The sequence below is a fragment of the Podarcis raffonei genome, chromosome 14 (assembly GCF_027172205.1).
Source record: "Podarcis raffonei isolate rPodRaf1 chromosome 14, rPodRaf1.pri, whole genome shotgun sequence".
Taxonomy (NCBI): domain Eukaryota; kingdom Metazoa; phylum Chordata; class Lepidosauria; order Squamata; family Lacertidae; genus Podarcis; species Podarcis raffonei.
The window spans coordinates 5,857,733-5,872,599 of record NC_070615.1 but is presented as its reverse complement, the minus strand read 5'-3'; positions in this window follow the sequence as shown (position 1 = coordinate 5,872,599).

Below are 14,867 nucleotides of genomic sequence, written 5' to 3'. Positions count from 1 at the left end.
ATCAGTGTCTTCTCCAGGGAGTCTTCTCTTCTCATGAGGTGGCCAAAGTACTGGAGCCTCAGCTTCAGGATCTGTCCTTCCAGTGAGCACTCAGGGCTGATTTCATTAAGAATGGATGCATTTGATCTTCTTGCAGTCCATGGGACTCTCAAGAGTCTTCTCCAGCACCATAATTCAAAAGCATCAATTCTTCGGCGATCAGCCTTCTTTATGGTCCAGCTCTCACTTCCATACATCACTACTGGGAAAACCAGTAGGTTTAGATAGCTTCCTTTAAAAAATATATATTTATTTAATAAACCATTTTAACAAAACAAATTATCGATTAATATAAACAATTACATAGGGACGTGGGTGGCGCTGTGGGTTAAACCTCAGCGCCTAGGACTTGCTGATCGCATGGTCGTCGGTTCGAATCCCCGCGGCGGGGTGCGCTCCCGTTACTCGGTCCCAGCGCCTGCCAACCTAGCAGTTTGAAAGCACCCCCGGGTGCAAGTAGATAAATAGGGACCGCTTACCAGCGGGAAGGTAAACGGCGTTTCCGTGTGCTGCTCTGGTGCTGGTTCGCTGGAGCAGCTTCGTCACGCTGGCCACGTGACCCGGAAGTGTCTGCGGACAGCGCTGGCTCCCGGCCTCTTGAGTGAGATGAGCGCACAACCCTAGAGTCTGTCAAGACTGGCCCGTACGGGCAGGGGTACCTTTACCTTTACCTTTTATAACCAATTACATCCCCCCCTTTTTTTTTGTTCCCTCCCATCCCTCCCTCTCCCACCCACCAAGGACTTCCCTCAGCTCCCTTCTCTGGTTTGTTTACACATTTTCATCTCTGCATATTGTAAAATGGTGCATATCATTGCCTTATCCGTCATATAGCTTCCAAAGGGGAATTGGACAAAAAGAGAAGAGAGAGAGAGAGAAGGTCTGTCAGTGTCTGTTACATGTAATAACAATATAGAACCTCCAGGTTTAGATGCAGTTTACCTTTTTGAAGCAAGCAGTGGGGACCAAACCCAAGCCAGGGAATTATCACCTTGGGAACTCCTGCTGCAAACAAAATGTTAAACTAATGGAGCTTCAGTCCGGTCCAGAAAGGCAGCCCTTACGATGTACTGATGGTTTTATGCGCTATTATATCTCAAGTGCTTTAGCCTTAGCTTTCTCTCATTAATTACTTGGCACTTTCATTAGTCATCACATTGGCAGCAAATGTTCTTCAACAGATACTTGTGTTTTAATTTTAGTGCAAGAATAAATCATGCCTTATAGCATCTCCCCCATCCAAGACTCACCACCTGGGTTAATTGAATCAATTCTTTAAATGCCTCCAAGCCTGATGATGATTTGAGAGGAGGTCACCATTTGAAAGCCCCTGCAAATTTATTGCCTTTGGGGCTGGCTGCAAAATGATCCTGCTGCTTTGTGCAGGGAGAAGTGTTCCCACCAAATGGTTCATCTGTCAAAATATTGCTTCTCCTCTTCTAGACCTTTTACAGGGAAGGACGGGGCCTGACAGCCGTTCCTGAATTGAGGATGGGACAACCCTTTGCACATGATGACACAAGGCTGCCACCCCAAACAGCCTCCCCCCACCTGGCATGCTATGAAAATATGAAGCTGCCTTGTTGACCCCTGAGTCCAGTCCTTTGGCTCCTCCCTTGTCCTGGCTACTCTGACAAGCAAGGTGCCTGGGAAGAGACCATCACTCCGTCATGGTGGGAGACAGGCCTCGCATGCAGAAGACCACTGCTTTAAGCTCTGACTTCTCCCATTTAAAGGCAGGCAAGTGGCTGTCAGTTGGAGTGAAAAATATTGGGAAAGATGGACGAAGCTCACTGGCAGAGGACATGCTTTGCATTCCAGTGTCCCAAGGAGCCCAGCCCATGGACTCTCCAGGTAGCGTTGGGAAAGTGCATAGAACTGCCGAGTTGGAGGGAAACCCAAGGGTCATTTAGTCCAACCTCCTGCAAAGCAAGAATCCCAGCAAAGCATCCATGACAAGTGGCCATCCAACCTCTGCTTGTCTGAGACCCCAGAGAACCACAGCCAGTCACTGGAGACAATCCTGATTGAGATGGTCTCTCAGTGTAAAGCCGTCTTCTGCATTCCAGAGTCTAGGGGGCTAATCTAGAGCAGGCCTCCTTGAGTTCCTCAGAAGAGTTAGGGCAAAGCGAGCAGCAGATTGCGGAAATGAAAAATACTATAACAGTTCGAGAAAACAGCCGTCAAAATGGCAAAGCCGCCACAAAATGCCAGCCTATACAGTGGTACCTCAGGTTACATACACTTCAGGTTACATATGCTTCAGGTTAAAGACTCCGCTAACCCAGAAATATTGCTTCAGGTTAAGAACTTTGCTTCAGGATAAGAACAGAAATCTTGCTCCGCTGGCACGGCAGCAGCAGGAGGCCCCATTAGCTAAAGTGGTGCTTCAGGTTAAGAACAGTTTCCGGTTAAGAATGGACCTCCGGAACGAATTAAGTACTTAACCTGAGGTACCACTGTACACGATGCAGTGAACTGGCCAAACTAGCCAAGGGCCAGCTTCTCCCCACTCCACCCAGTTGCAGCCTTACACCTCTGCAGATGTTCTGGAGACAAATCTTTGGCTGCCAAGAGCTACAGAGGAGGTTGGAGCCAACTGGCCTGAACCTGGAACAAGGTGAGGTGTGGGCTACCTAACCCCAAGCACCACATTTTGGGTGTCCATAAGTGGGATAAAGTGGGAGAGAAACAGAGGTGAGCCAGGAGGTACCATCCAGTGGGAAATTCTTCTACACAAGCCGCACTGAGATGTGCAGGGGCCATGCAAGAGAAGAGCAGGGGAGCTCACTCTTGGGTCCCCATTCATTTCAATGGTCCTGCACAAGAAAGCTTCCTGCAAACATCTTAATTAGTTGGAAGAGGAAAGGTGACACTTGGAGGAATTGTGAGAAACACAAGAGGAGGCCTACAACAGGATCAGACCAAAGGCAAATACCGTATGTCAATTTCAGGTATTCTCAGCTTCTCATTTTTCCCATCTTAAATTCAATTAACCACATTTCCCCATCAGTTTGTGATTTCTCTTTAAAGTCCTCGTGAAAACTTATCAAAACTTTGTGGAAATTTCATTTTTTGCAGAGCAATTTCCCCTCATGGAATGCATTTCCATATGCTGTTTTCACCAGGATTTGCAATTTTGTACTCGTTTTCGCCTAGTAAATGCCCTTTTGTGAACATTACCTGGCTGGAGAATTTTGAATTTCAAAGGTTGACTGTGTTCCAGTTCCAATATTGCTTTAGGAAGTGCGAATGAGGGGGCTCCGCGAAAGATGGCTGACAATACCATCTCTCCAGTTCCCACGAGGTAATTTAGAGGCTGAGATGGGAGTAATCAGCCTCCCAAATTCTTCCCGGTGGAAGGGAAGATGCAGTCTCATCCGCGGATGCCCACAAACCACCCCCAAGTTCGTAAAGAAGGAGGGGGTGGGGGCACTGGATGGAAAGCCCTTGAAGGAGTTCGGATCTCCTGGACGCTGTCTTCATGATAGCTCCTAGTTCCATTTCTTAAGATAAAAAAATTGATTTAAGATCTTGGACATGCTTCGGGTGAAGAAAGGGTAATTAATCTGCCAATTAAGCCAGCCACTGAGGAGCCAAGAGTGATGGAGAGGAAGAAAGATAACATCAAAGAATAACATCTAAGCCGGTATGTTGGAACGGAACGGAAAGGAGGGGGGATAAAACTTTTTCTTTTTCTACTACAATAATACATAACAACCCCCCCCAGAAGAACCGTCTACATTACTGATAGCAAGTGAGATCGGAAAATATAAACTGTGTGGAAATAATACTAACTAAAGCCTTTGTTCTTTGAAATATTTGGAAGAAGATAAAAGACTCTCCTGTGACGCACTATTTAATTGGGATCCGCCATTATGGGATAGACTGAGTTGCAGAGATAAATATTCATAGGGGGAGGCGAGCTCTTAATTTGTTATTATATCTGTACTTCAAGTCCAATTTGGCAAACCTCCCCTGGAAAGAGTAATGTTTGATGCAACCTGTCTGAGAAAATTAATGAGCAAACACCTAGATTTTATTTCATCGGAACTGAGAGAAGATGGCGTCTGCCACCAGAGAAGGGCTTTTGGATTGATTCGGCATAAACAGCGGATGAGGACATACTGCAAATAATAGACGTACCAGCTGCAAAAAGGGGAAAAAAGAAAAAAGGAGAGCCATACAAATTTCACACAGAAGTATATTATTGTTCATTTCAACTCGCCTGTGGAAACAACTCAGAGGCCGTGAAAGAAAGAAGGATAGCAACAGGAGGACTCAAAGAAGGAACTTTTGGAAACTCAAGGTAGTAGAAACATAAGGTGATTGGACCCCACTGAACTTGAAGCATGGGAAGCCCCAACAAAAATTTATAATTTGGCAAAATATTTGGACTTTATGATATGTATTTGTATAATTTGGAATATTTAATGCAATATGATTGGATTGTTAAAATGGAAACCTTAATAAAATTATTATATATATATAAAAAAAGGAAGTGCGAATGAGGCAGGTTGGCCTTTAAATTCAAACTGGATTGACTCCCCCCACCCCTCTTGTGCAGAGGCCAAGCAGGCAGGCAGTTCTTCCAACCAGATGCTCCAAAGGGAAGCTGAGAAATGGAGGGTCAAGGGCTCTCCCTCAAGCGCACGGACTTAGGTTGGCTTGAGATGGGGATCCTGACGGCACAACATATCCTGTGCTGTGACGGTAAAATACTTTGCCCAAGGCGATTAAAATACAATACAATAAAGTGAAACAGGAAGCCAGAGTAGAGCCCCCCAGCGGGGAGAATTCAGATCATAGCCGAGGAAGAACCATAGGAAGCTGGCATACTGGGTCAGAGCACTGGTCCATCTAGCTCAGTACTGCTTACACTTACTGGCAGCCGCTCCCCTGGACTTCAGGCTGGGGTCTCTCCAAGCCCTACCTGAAGGTGCCAGGAATTGAACCTGGGACCCTCTGTATTCAAGACAGATACTTAATTATTATTATTATTATTATTATTATTATTATTATTATTATTATTATTTATTATTTATACCCCGCCCATCTGGCTGAGTTTCCCCAGCCACTGGGCGGCTCCCAATCAAGTGTTAAAAACAATACAGCGTTAAATATTAAAAACTTCCCTAAACAGGGCTGCCTTCAGATGTCTTTTAAAGATGGGATAGCTGCTTATTTCCTTCACATCTGAAGGGAGGGTGTTCCACAGGGTGGGCGCCACTACTGAGAAGGCCCTCTGCCTGGTTCCCTGTAACTTTGCTTCTCGCAATGAGGAAACTGCCAGAAGGCCCTTGGTGCTGGACCTCAGTGTCCAGGCAGAACGATGGGGGTGGAGATGCTCCTTCAGGTATACTGGACCAAGGCTGTTTAGGGCTTTAAAGGTCAGCACCAACACTTTGAATTGTGCTCGGAAACGTACTGGGAGCCAATGCAGATCTCTCAGAACCGGTGTTATGTGGTCCCGGCGGCCACTCCCTGTCACCAGTCTAGCTGCCGCATTCTGGATTAATTGCAGTTTCCGGGTCACCTTCAAAGGTAGCCCCACGTAGAGCGCATTGCAGTAGTCTAAGCGGGAGATAACTAGAGCATGCACCACTCTGGTGAGACAGCTCTGTCTCTGAACTATGACCCCTTCCAACACACTGTTGCCAAAGGTCAGCTTCTCTTTTTCTAACTAGGCTCCCTCAGAACAGGTTTTGAGGGGAGGATTCAGACAGAGCTCATGAGGCAGGGAGTTCCAGAGGCCCAATGTGAGGATATGGAGTCCAAAAGAGCCACACACCCGTACAGATCTTCCCCAATAGTGAAAGGCCAAGCTTTCCACCCATGTGAAGTAATCTGGTCCCAGCGCTGCTTCTGAAAACCACTGTGCTCCCCCTGGGATCCAATGGCACCCCCCCCCCCATTTCCAGCTCTTTCTCAGTGTACCTTCCCCTTCCCACCCACCCCTGCTTAAAATTTACTATCTGAGAAACGCATCAAGCCCTAAAATGGACTGACCTTTCTGCTAATGTACATCGCCTAATGAGCGGGTGCCATTAACCACCTCCATCTTGGGATATTGCACTTTCCCAGTTCCCATCCATCATCGCTAAATGCTCGATCTCGTCCGCCTGCTTAAATTTTTTATTTTTACCCTTTAAACTGAAGAAATAAGTCTTGTGTCTAATTAAGCAAACTTACATATTCAATTAATAGAGTCATTATGGCTTAATGAATATGGAGCCTGGGTTAAGGGGATGGAGATTTTTCTGCTGGCGATGAAAAGGGCTCTGGAATTAATCCGGGAGTAATCCTTCTTTTACACACACACACACACACACACACACACCCCTCTGGAAAGGAGGGAAGGGTTGAGGTCAGCAAACACCTGGACCCAAATCCTTGTCTGGAGATGCAAACAATAGCGGTCAGCGGGAGGGGTGGGCTCTGTCTGGCCTTGGCAAGGTTTAGACACCGGACAAGGCGCTTGACAGGGCTGTCAGACAGCCCATCCCAGTGTCCCAGAAGACTGCAACACACAGTCAACATCAAGCAGAGGGCAAGGTCCAGAGTGGACTGGCCATTGAGCCCAGGAGCACAGGCAGAAACTGTCCTTGCATAGGGTCAAGGTGCTGAGACTCTACAGAAAGCCAAATAGCTCAAGTGTTATCGTTTGCCTTAGCGTGGCTTTATTGGTGTTGGCTGGGGCTGGTGGGAGATGTAGTCCAAATATACCTTAAAACAGTGGTTCTGAAAGGCTGTGGCATCCCAAATTGGTGTGGCAGGAGAGGGTGGCAAGTGTGACAGGAAGATTCAAAGACTATCAAAGAAGCATTTAAGCATTTCAGTGTCATTTACTGCACGGCACTGGACTCTTTGGATATACAACAATATACAACCAGAAACAGTACCCACACTTCTCTTCAACAGCATTGGGTATGCTATAGTTCTTCACGACATATTGTTGTGAGCGGGGATTTCCAACTCTGGCAAATATGGGAGATCAGAAAAGAGAAAGGCTTCTTTGTGCTGATGAGGCAATGAGAGTACGTTTGTCTCAAATTAGACATAATCTAAATGAGATTACCTGGCAAGCTCACACCTCTCATTAAGTTCGCATACATACTTATGGTACATATGTTTATAATTACATTTTGGGAATGATTCGTTTTTTTAAATGGTTCATGTTCTTTGTTTTATACTGTCTGGATGCCCCATGATCATATTATAAAGTAGTTGTGTTCTATGTTATAAATCAAGCACGGCTAGGAGTTTCTCTTTGTTTTCCATTGTATTTCTTATCAATAAAAATGTGGTGTGGTGCAAAGAATTTTTATTCGGAAAGTGTGGCTTAGAGAAAAAGCTGCCTTAAAAGCTGGCCGGAATTAGCAAAAGCTTTACCAGCTGTCTCGAACTGGGAAGGAAGGAACCGGCCAGACTGTTACCAAGAGAGGAAGTTCTAAGTCCCAGCGCCACCAAGTAGGCCGTCTGCTGGTGGAGCCCAGCAGTCTGGTCTCACATGTGGGCAGGATAGCGCGCTGAGCCTCCAAAGCTGGCTTGGCACATGTAGGGCAGGGTAGCCAAGAAGGTGCCCTGCGGATGTTGTTCAGCTCCAGCTCTCACCAGCCTCAGCCAGCATGCTCACCAGCCAGGGATGGTGGGAGCTGGAGTTCAGCAACATCAAGAGAGCACCAAGTTGGCCAGCACTAGCAGCAGGTTTTGTTACAGGGCCTGATGGGCCAGAATAGAGCCTGGTGCAAGAGGAGCTCAGCTGATGGAATGTGCACACTGGCTGGTACTGCAGCCTAGATGGTACCACCAAGCTCAGTTTTCCAGGCCTGGAGGAGAAACAGTAGCAGCGGGTTAAGGAGGAAGACCAGAGTCTCCAACGGGGGATGACCCCAAAGAGTAGGACGACTTGAAATCTGAGGCAGCATGAAATGACGCTGCCAGCACTTGATGTCAAAGTCAGGAGGTGGGACTTGGAGGTAAAGGAGGGCCTAGCCCTGGAGTCCCTCAGAGCCAAGCCTGGAATAATCTGGCAGTTGAGAGTTGAGCAGGATGGGATCCCAGAGCCCAAGGAGGAGCTCTGGGTTCAGGGCAAAAGTTGGCATTGCTTGAGCCTGGTTTTCAGGTCCTGGACACTGGTGATAGAAACAGAATCTGAATGGTCAGATGCTTGGGTCCTGTGGTCCTTAGAGAATATGGCTTAAATAGCATTCCCAGCATGCAAGGGCACAGGAAGATCCCCACGCCCTTTAACACACTGCACTGTGACCATAAATCACCTTTCCTTTATTTAAGTTAGCAGCCCTAAGAAGAAAAGCAGCAGTAAAAGGAAACAGGCCCAGCATAAAAGGGTAATTACGGTCTTAAAGGATTATGACTCTCTCACTCCTCCCTGTGTACCTTGCCTGCATCTCCCTTTGTGACACTGCGTGATTCCCAGGAGCTCATAAAATGTTACACAGAAGGGGAATCATTATTGCCTCGGATAGCCTTTTGGGTACTTGCCACGACCTCTCCCTCTAAGATTTTGCCTCCTGTAAAGGCCTCACCCAGAGACATTCCCTAATCCAAAAATAAGTCTGCTTATTACCCAGTAAATGCAAACTGCTGCCACCCGCTCCTGCTGCCTTATAGTGAGAAACCTGGGCAAAAGGGCCCTGAAGATTTTTCTGAAACAAAGTTGGTGTCAAAGCCCAATACACACAGTAACCAAGGCAAGGGGTCCCAGGCATGAGGGCTGGCCCAACCGAGTTCATGGTGACCTTCAGAGCTGCCTTGAGTGTGAGGTTGATGTCTGCATCTGCTACCAGTGTTGAAGGTCCCTTTATCAGTTGTGCAGACTCAGGCATGTTGTGACTCTGTAGCTGCAAATGAGTGGATAGAAGGAGTTCAACATCCCCCAGGCTGAGAGCTTGCTCTGATATCAATCTGGCCCCCTCTTGGGTGAGGGATGGGGAGGAGTATTAGATGGTCCAGTGAACAGTGTGGCTGGGGCATGAGTCAATTGCTCCTTCAGATATTAGCTACCATTAAAAAACAATTAGACACCAAGGGGGACGGGACTACACACTCACTCTCTATTAAAACATACCGATTGTTACAATGGAAACATCACAGCACAAGCCCTTTCCATACAGTCAGTTCCCAAAAGCCTGTTGCTTCGCCTGCCAGCGAAAAGACAACCACCAAAGTTCTCTAGGAAGGGAGTTCCTAGGCTTGGGAGCAGCCACCGAGAAGACCCTCTCCTACTGTGTGTACCTCTGATACACCCTTATGTGTTTATCTACTGTAAATTGCCTTGAGATCTTTCAGACAGTAATCAGTTTGCAATGAAATGAAACCATTAGGTAGAGTAAAGCAGCTGCTTCAGGTCGCAGAGGCCATGGGGTGGGCAGTGGCAGCGAGGTGCTGGAGGGCAAGGGAGTAGAATATGGTTACCAGATTTTTTTCAATGAATCCGGGGACACTTATTTTTTGAAGCTGAGTAGCAACAGGGAGTCAGTAGTGGGGATGGTGAGGCAAAAGACCCTGGGCCCAAGCACACATGCATATTGTATAAAGGTGCCAAGCCCTTCTTTCGCACCCTGTGAAACATAAATGCGCAGAGTTTTTAAAAAACTGGGCAACAGGCGCCCACCCGCAACCCGAGCCTCCCCCAATCAGTCGAAACAAAGGGGGCAGGGGGCAGGAGATCTGCACCACCAGACGCCCCCAGTTCCCCTTTGGCAGTGTTGGCGGCAGCGGCAGTCAGCAGCCCGGAGCCAGCCTGGTAGCATAGTTGGCTCTGTCTGGCTTCAGGAGCTGCTCATGGTCATGGCGCCTGCCATTTTTCCTTTCCGGAAGTCCCTATGCGATGTGTTGTGTACAATACTCTGGCTCTGGGCTGCTGAGGCTGCCACTGCCACATTTCCCAGGGGCAGATTTGCAAATCTGGGGACTGTCCCCAGAAACCGGGGACGTCTGGTAACCCTAGAGTAGAAGTGTCCCCCTAAACTAGCTTGATGAGGTGGGGGACACTGCTCTGTCACCAGGGTTGGTGTAACATTCCACTCTCCGCCAATGAGGGCTGTGGGGAGGTCAAGGCAGCCAAATGTTGTCCTTTGCTCCAGGCAGCAAAATGTTATTGTGGGCCATCGGGATGCAGCTGCCTTGTTGAAGAGAAGCAGATCTGGAGTGGAGACAGCTTGGGAAGCCCCCCCTGCACATCACCATTTTCTTGATGGAAGAAAGGAGGGATCTGAAATTTAAAGGGCTGGGCTGATGGAATGAACAAACGTACATAGGAAGCTACCTTATACTGAGTCAGACAATATGGTCCATCTCGCTTTCTATTTCCTACACTGACTGGCAGCAGTTCTCCAGCGTTTCAGGCAGGAGACCTTCTCAACCCCACCTGGAGATGCCAAGGATTGAACCTGGGACCTTCAGCATGTGAGTCGGATGCTCTGCCATTAAGCTACAGCACTTCCCCATGTAGATTATAGGTTTACATGGGGTGTTGTTCCACCACACCTTGCAGCCCTGAATAAGAGACCTGGAACAAAGGACAGCTAGATCACATTGCCTATTGAATATATGGTCAAGCATCCTGCATGTTGCTGCCTGGTGGGCAAGGGCACACCTCACGGGACTTAGGCTGCACCTGAAGCCTCCAGGGGACTCTCACAAGCCCCAGCAGGTATGCCACAGCTAACTAAACAAAAACTGCTCTGGGTAAATGTTAATGCCTGAATTTCACGCCCTTTTTATAATCTCATATTGACTAACTGGGCAAGGGAACTGTCAGGGGCATGCTGTGGCAGCAGCAATGGCACATTTCCTGCCAGGGATTAAATAACAGTGTGTGAAAGAGAAAGGGTGTGTGTTTGTGTCCATGCACGTGTGCACACACACACTCACATGTTGGGGCTTGTGTTGAACGTAGCGGCTGGCTCTACCATTAGGCAGAGGGAGGCAACATCCTCTGGAGGAGGTCATAACAGCAGGCCCCTGACTCTTCCTTGTAGAATCCCCAGCCATTCCTCACTAGGCCATGTGACCTGCCCTGCACCCTTCAGGTAGCCTCCTGCCTCAGTCGTTAGAAGACGCTGCCCTTCACCAGCACTGAAACAAGATTCAGCTGCTGCTCCAGTCAGCTTTTGTATGTAAGGTGTGGGTGTGGGTGGGTGTGGGTGTACACAAACTTCTCCTTCACTTCAGACAGAAAAATGCATTGGTCTAGACTGGTAACTGGGAGTGGCCGCCAAGACCACATAACACCGGTCTTGAAAGACCTACATTGGCTCCCAGTACGTTTACGAGCACAATTCAAAGTGTTGGTGCTGACCTTTAAAACCCTAAACGGCCTTGGCCCAGTATACCTGAAGGGGCATCTCCACCCCCGTCGTTCTACCCAGACACTGAGGTCCAGTTCCGAGGGCCTTCTGGCGGTTCCCTCACTGCGAGAAGTGAGGTTACAGGGAACCAGGCAGAGGGCCTTCTCGGTAGTGGCGCCCACCTTGTGGCACCCCCTCCCATCAGATGTCAAGGAAATAAACAACTCTCTGACTTTTAGAAGACATCTGAAGGCAGCCCTGTTTAGGGAAGTTTTTAATGACTGGTGTATTAATGTATTTTTAATATTTTGTTGGAAGCCGCCCAGAGTGGCTGGGGAAACCCAGCCAGATGGGCAGGATATAAATAATATATTATTATTATTATTATTATTATTATTATTATTATTATTACTCTACCATGCTCCTCACTCCCTCTGCAAACCCAGCAGACTGGAGCTTCTAGGCTACAGTGCCAACTTTCCAGAGCATCCCATCAGCTGCTCCCAACCAGTCAGTCCCAGCACACCAGGCCCTATAAAGCCCTGGGCCTCAGTGCTTGCTCCTCATACTGATAAACCTGCCTCTGCTGAGAGACTTGCTGCCTATTCTTCTGATATTAGGAGAAAGATTAGAGCAAAGTGGTTGAGCCCATGCTTTGCCCACACAAGGTCACAGGCTCAGTTCCCACTGGCATCTCCAAATAGGGCTGGGAATGTCCCCTGTGTGACATCCCCACCACCACCTTTTAGATTATCTTCCTATATCCTCCCCTTGGTTTAGCCAAGAAGGACTTAAGACTCTCACAGAAAGAAGCTTCAGTCTCAATTATCCATGGGGCTACAGTACCCAGTTTGCTGATGGCAGCTCCCATGGATGGCCTTCTCCACAGATTGGGGCTGAACATGGAGTGCCCAAAAGAACTGGGCTTCCCTATTAGAAGCCCTGAATGTCTTGCAAAACATGCTCATTCTGGCACAGGTCAGCAGGGTCACACCAGGGCTCTGGCGCAACCCAGCTGACAAGCGCCAGAGCACTGGACTGGAAGGTGCACCCCTTTTGACGCCCCAATTTTGGGGGCAAAAATGTTGGAGGGTATGGGAGTGGTGCTGGAATAAGTGAGATGTGAAAGAGCAGGGGAAGCGGGGGGAGAAGGAGGAGGAAGGCTGGAAACAGCTTCTGGTGTCTATACTGCTTCTCCAACTCTGTGTTACAAAGATGTCTGCAAATGTGACATGAAGGCTGGCAACATCAAACCCACCCACCCATGTGGAACTCCCTTGACGACAGCACCTGGAGACAGACAGTCAGGTTGTACATTCATTGCAGTGACCAGAGGAGGAATGATCGCTGGGAGGAGCGCAGAGAGAAGAAAGGCCATGGCGCATCTGCAGCAGCACAACCAGACGTCTCCATCTGCCCCAGCTGCAACAAAACATGCTTCTCCTGTATCGGTTTCTACAGCCACAGCAGGCGCTGCAACCTTCCAACAGTTTTACTTCACTCCCAAAGCCTCATTCCTCCATTGTCTCCAGAGACAGACAGATGCCAACAACTGCTTCGCCCACCCTTCTGACCAAGACATTTTGCAAAGCAGAAGTTGGTTTTCTGCTGAAACTGGCTTATAGCTCCTTCCAAGTTTCTAAGAAAACCCCAAATCAGATTATGTGCAAGTTGACGTATACTTTTCCTGTTATGTCCTTGATGAACCTACTCCTGCAGTCTTTGCACAACGCCTTGACAAAGCCCTGTGTTGGTCCTGATGCAAGACCCTCATTAAATTCTGCCAGAAAGTAGCTGTGTCCAAGTGCTTTTCTTTCTTTCTTTTTGCCCTGGTTCTTTCCCTGGTGGCAAAGTGGGTGATAAGTCTCCAGGGAGAGGAAAGCGTGACTCCACGCGAGGTGAGGGCCATGCTGTGTGAGATGCTACAGGAGGTTGAAAGTGACCCAGGAACCCTCCTGCAAGGCACCCAGTTGGAAGGAGTGGGCAAAGAGGGGCTGGGACCGCAAACAGAGGCAGTCAGTAGCTGAAAGGAAGGGGGAAGATGACGTCTCCGCAAAGGACAGGGGTGCCAACTTGAATAAAACATTGTGGGGGACCCAGGTAAGCCCCGCCCCACATAACTGATCACATGACACAGTGCATGCACACCATTTGAATGCATCAACTTTGGGGGGCCCAGCCCCCTCAAATATTTTATTGTGGGGGCTGAAGTGCCCGCAGCCCCTAGGAGTTGGCTCTTATGGAGAAGGGCAAGCTGGCTGGAGCTGAGGAGCTGCTTCTGATCGATGTCTCAACCCCCTGGGAGCCTGTTGTGGAAGAAGGGATGCAGGAGGAAAGTGAGCGGAGAGCAAACTGCAAGATGGAGGTGAAGAGCTGCTGCTCATCGACCTCTTCACTCCATGTGCGCCAGCGGTGCAGGAGGAGATGGAAGAGGTGGGCATGCGTGAGCAAGAAGAACTAGTGCCTGCAGAATGCCAGAAGAAGGGGGCAGCAGAAGGAAAGGGAGGCATGTGTGAGCATGCAGGAAGAGCAGCTGGTATCTGAGGAAGTGGTGGTGGAGAAAGTTGGCCATCCGTGGGCATGCACCAGGGTAGTGCCTACTGAACTGGGTGAGATTAAACCCTCCCAAGACTTTGCCTTCTGGGTGCCCCAAGATGGCCTTGTGGGATGGGACCAGTCCCTCTACTGAGCGCAGGTCTTAAGCAGGCCCCAGCCGCCAGAGTCCTGTGAGTTTGGGGAGCAAGAGATGCTGTGTTACCTGCCTTTATTTGGGCCCATGAGGGGCACGAGAGAGATTGGGAATAAGCAGAGAGGGGAGTACGTGGCTGTCAGCTTGGGTGACTGGGCCAGCTGTTCTTGAAGAAGGGGCCCCCAGATAAAGACTTGTGGCAGGACTTTGATTTTCAGTTTGGAGCAGGGGATGAAGTGATCCAGGGGCAGCAAGAGTAAAAAAGATGGAGGGGACTCCCGGGGTACCAGTGGGAAATCAGATTTGATTGTGGAGTTGTGCCTTGAGGCCCTGGGTGCAACTACAGAGACCGCTTGGGGACCGGGGTCCAAGTTTGGAGCCTCTGATCCACCACCAGAGGGGAGAACAAAGAGAAATCGAAGGGCTCCACCAGGAATGAACCTGTGATCTGAGACCCGAAGTGGCTGTTGATCTACTTGAACTGAGACCCTTTAAAGTCTAAAAAAAGCTTGAGACCGTACTCCTTGAAGGGCAGTCTCCTCTTATGTGACTCTGCCCAAAATCCTTTAAGGTTGGCTGTTGCCCCTGCCCCCATGATGCGACACATGGCAGGGCTTTCTCTGTGGTGGCCCTGCCTGTGGAACTCCCTGCTTCAAGAGGCTAGGGGTCCTCTTCTTCTCTATCTTTGTTCTACCGGGAATTGAAAACCTTTCATTTTTAAGCAAGTTTTTGATTCCATTCCTGCTTAATATGTTGATAGCTGGTGCTGCTCTTTGTTCCTCTTGTGTTGTAATAATTTGTTTTGTAATAATTGGACCGTTGTG